Source organism: Gymnogyps californianus, chromosome 12, assembly GCF_018139145.2.
Source record: "Gymnogyps californianus isolate 813 chromosome 12, ASM1813914v2, whole genome shotgun sequence".
Classification (NCBI taxonomy): domain Eukaryota; kingdom Metazoa; phylum Chordata; class Aves; order Accipitriformes; family Cathartidae; genus Gymnogyps; species Gymnogyps californianus.
In genome coordinates, this window is record NC_059482.1 from 10,900,853 (window position 1) to 10,905,416 (window position 4,564).

Genomic DNA, 4,564 nt, shown 5'->3' on the forward strand with positions numbered 1-4,564 from the left:
TATCCAACAACAAACAATATGCTATGCTTTTATCCTGTGTAAGTGAGAGGGATCTTTCTACCAGATATAGTCCCTTGTGGCTGTTGTTAATGATGAAAGGCAGAGCTCAGCCTTTCTAGGAATTGCCACATACTTGAGAGTGCTCCAGATGCATGGTCCCAGGCCAACTTCTTAGCAAGCTTCTTGACATCTAGCTCTTACCTCAGCTGAATCCACCATGCAGTCTGCTCCCAGACTCTGCAAGGATTATCCGTTCCCCAGCTCCTTTTGTTTCTCACAGCGTGGGACAGCCCCATTCAGCAGGGACTGAACAGATAGCCACACTGGGTGTCTTCTCCACATGGGACTCATTGGTCCACAAGTCTGGGCTCAAAATATTTCCTTAGAGGAAACATTACATAAATTTCAAAAAATACAGTTTAGAGAAATACTGAGAAACGTGTCTACTTGTGAAACCATCAAGTAAAATCCAGATACCGTGACTCTGACAACCTGACTACAAATACTTTTTAAAATTCCAAGTACATTCAGCAGGTTTGGGAACTTTTGTTTTGTTTTATGAGAACCTCCAAATTTTCTATTTTTCTTCTGTCAGAAAACTCAAAATGAGAAAGAACACAGAAAGGAAAAATTAAGGGCACAATAAAGTTATCTGGACATTACCAGCCCTCTGGAAATGTTTAGCTCTGGGACTATTTTTCATCTGACCTATTTTGACAATCCCCACATGCCACAAAACTAACAAAAACTTGAAAAGCCTCTCTCAAAGAGGGTAGAGCAATATGGCTACTAGCATTCAAGTTTGACTGAGACAGCAGCTAAAAAGCGTGCTCTTCTCTGCTAAATTTTCATTAATAATCCAAGTAGCTTAACACTTAACTCTGGAAGCCAAACTGCTTTCTATTTGTCACACACTGTAGTCCCTAAAATACTGTTATTAACATAGCCTGCAAGCCAGTTAGTTCACTTTTATCTATGTAAGAGTTGACAAGATGCACACCCTGTCAATATCCTACTGAAACTTCACAAAACCAGATTTATGCAAAACTTTAATGCTCTAGACTTCACTACTCTATTGTACACTGTACTTATCTACCTAACTCTCCAAAATCCATTTCCTTTTAACAAAAAATAACAGCAGGAATTGCCAAAGCAGAATATTTTTAAGAACATCTAAATATAAGCACTCTGCCTGAAAGAATGTAAAGATAAAAATGAATGAATGAGGTAAAACTATCTTCTTTTTACTTGACTGATCTATACAGACTCATGGCCTGGCTGCTTCAGCACTGACACTGCAGATCTGTAAGTGCTTTTTGCTCCTCCAGAACAGCAACAGGTTCAACTGAAGCTCTTGGTGTAGCTTGGGAAATTTTACTGATCTTATTCTCCCTCAAGCAGTCTAAGCTCAAACCATTACCATCATTGAGTCTGCAGGAACTCTGCATGTAGTGCTGGACAGTCTGGAAATTAGAACAACCCCAGCAGATCAGATCACTGTGAATTGGGCCAAAGTGGATCACTTATTGATTATTCCTGACAAATTCTCTTTAAACAAAAGAACCGGAAGACATCTTCACTGCAATCGTAGCTCTGAGAGACAGTCTTTTTAGATCAATTACAATGCAAACATGCTCCTCCTTTAATCTCATACCCACACAGTCTATATTAAGTACGTGTCCAGTGAGAATATAATATGAATTTAACAATTTTCTTTAAAAATATTAGGATTTTCCCTTGAATACAGTAATTACCTTCTTAAGAACTCTTAAAATATATTAATAGATTAATTTTGACTTTGAAATTTATGATTATATAGTCAAATTAGCATTGCAAGTGTAAAGGTGGTGTTTTATATACATATATCATTGATTTTACTTACATTGACTGAAGCATCCCCACACTGTATTTCCTCAGAGGCCTTCAAGAGGAATGTACGTCTTGTGGCTAATGCGCTGGGCTGAGGATCAGGGATGTTACTCCAGCTCACGAGTCTGACAAGTTTCTGCTTACTTTAGGCACGTTACTACCTTTCATTCTCTCCTGTAGTATGACAATACAGTTTCATCAGGGAGCTCCGCCATGCCCATTACACTTTCCCAATTATAACTGACTAGGCTAGACCTTCTCGTTACTAGAGCACTATTTATGAAATCTGTTTTGTTCTTGCAGGATATTATTACACTTGCTGGCTTGATATTATACCAAAGGATTTAACCTGATTCACTGGAGCTCAAGTACCAGAAACTGAGTCAAAAACCTCTTGTGTTTTTTATTCAACAGGACGTATGTCACGGCTGAAGGTAAGAACAGCAGTACCTGGTCAGCCCAAGGACCTAGCTGGGTCACTGTCTACCTCCAACACAGCTGTAAGGGCATACCCAGGGAAGAGTGAGACCTGGGCAGGCATGTGATTATTTTCTTGGCTCTTAGCCTCCAACTGTTGTCACTGAAAGTGACTTCCTGAACCATATGTGGGTTTTATGCCATCTCATCTTCAAAATGTAGCCAGTCCATTCCCTTGCACACTATTCGTGACCTCTCTGATCATGCCCTCTTCAACCTTTTTAAAGGAAAAAAAAAAAAAAATCTCCTTTTAAATCTTCTTTACCACTTTTATCCAGTGTTTGACTACAGCCATGAGCCATTATGCCACAGAGCAGTCATTTTCACACCCTGTAAACTCTAAGGTAATAATTTTGGCATCCAGGTTGATGAACCAGCAAGCTGCTGCTAAGTGGTCCTTCACTTACCCTGGTAATTTCACCATCAATTAGCAAGTAACGTCCGCACCCAAGGGGCAGTCCTGAGAGCTCTCACGTGCAAGGACTCGCTGGAGCAAGGGAGAGCCTGTGAAAATCAAGCCCCGCGGCCACCGAGGCCGAGGCCGAGCCCTCCCCGCGCCCCGCTCGGAGCAGGCCGTTGCCTGACAGAAGCCCTTGACCGGGCGGAGGGGAAGGGCCTCGCACACTCGGGCCGCCAGGGGGCGCCCCGCCCGCCCGCGCCGCTGCCCTCCCCCGCCTCGGCGCCCGCCCTGCGCGCGCTGCTCAGCCGCGGCGGTGCCGCGCGCGGCTGAACGGTGCCGGTCCAAAGGCGGCGCGCGCAGGGCACGCCGCGGCTAACTGCCGGCCGGCTCTCGGCGCGCGCGGGCCAATTAATTTGAACTCTCCTTAGCGCAAGCAGCCTCTTCTGTAAGTGCTAGAAATTAAAAAATCCAGCCGCTCGGACTCATTAGCATCCTAGAGAGCAAACAGCCATCCACAGCCTGGTGCTTTTCTCCTTCTCAGGGCAATGGTGAAATGCTTCCAAAATGAACATTTTTTAAATTTTGTTTTTTAAAGCCTTGAGGACTGGGTCTGAAACCACCACTGCAGGAGTACTGTTTCATTACACAGAAACAGCATCTTGATCTTTCTGTGTTGCTGTCCTGCTTTGTTTTGAGTTAAAGTGTGGTGGCAAGAACACCTGATGTGTTATAATCAGGCATGTTATATTTCACATCAGTAAACCCTCTGCAAGAAAAAAAAAAAGGTTTTGGAAAATACCAAGGTTACAGAATACATATGGCTTCCTTTCTTCGCCAAGAAAAGTTGCTGGGGTCTAATTGCCAAGAGAGGAACAGACAAAAGGTGAAACAATAGCACCAAGATAAAACAGTGAGTTTCACCATTAAAATCATTATAGGCATCTACGCAAAGAGATCTCACTTCACACCTACCTCTATAGAAAGAGGATGAAGCTGTGCTTTTACACAGGTAGATGAAAGGTTTAAAACCTCATATGAAAATATGATGCCTCCCTCTAGTGGGTTCTCTTTTTGTGACCATGTTTTATGGTGAGAAATTGCTTTATAAAGCTGATCAAAACCAAAGCATTTAAGCACTAGACATAGTCTAACACCTCAAATCCATACAGCCAGATTGTCAAGCTGCGCTAGTTTTGGCTGGGATAGAGTTAATTTTCTTCACAGTAGCTAGTATGGGGCTGTGTTTTGCATTTGTGCTGGAAACAGTGTTGATAATTCAGGGATGTTTTCCTTACTGCTGAGCAGTGCTCACACAGAGTCAAGGCCTTTGCTGCTTCTCACCCCACCCCACCAGCAAGGAGGCTGGGGGGGCACAAGAAGCTGGGAGGGGACACAGCCGGGACAGCTGACCCCACCTGACCAAAGGGATATTCCATACCATATGGCATCATGCTCAGCATATAAAGCTGGGGGAAGAAGAAGGAAGGGGGGGAATGAATTCCTTGGTTTGCTTTGCTTGCGTGTGCAGCTTTTGCTTTACCTATTAAACTGTCTTTATTTCAACCCATGAGTTCTCACTTTTACTCTTCCGATTCTCTCCCCCATCCCACTGGCAGGGAGTGAGCAAGCAGCTGTGTGGGGCATTTGCCAGCTGGGGTTAAACCACCACATAAGCACTATGGAGCTGTTAGTATGCCACATCAGTGAGATCAAGCTTTTGATCCTGCCAGTGAATCTGTGCAAAGACATGCATTAAGAATTACAAGCTCAGACTTTGTAGCCACAGTAGCATTTGTCATGAAGAGCTCATGATACGAG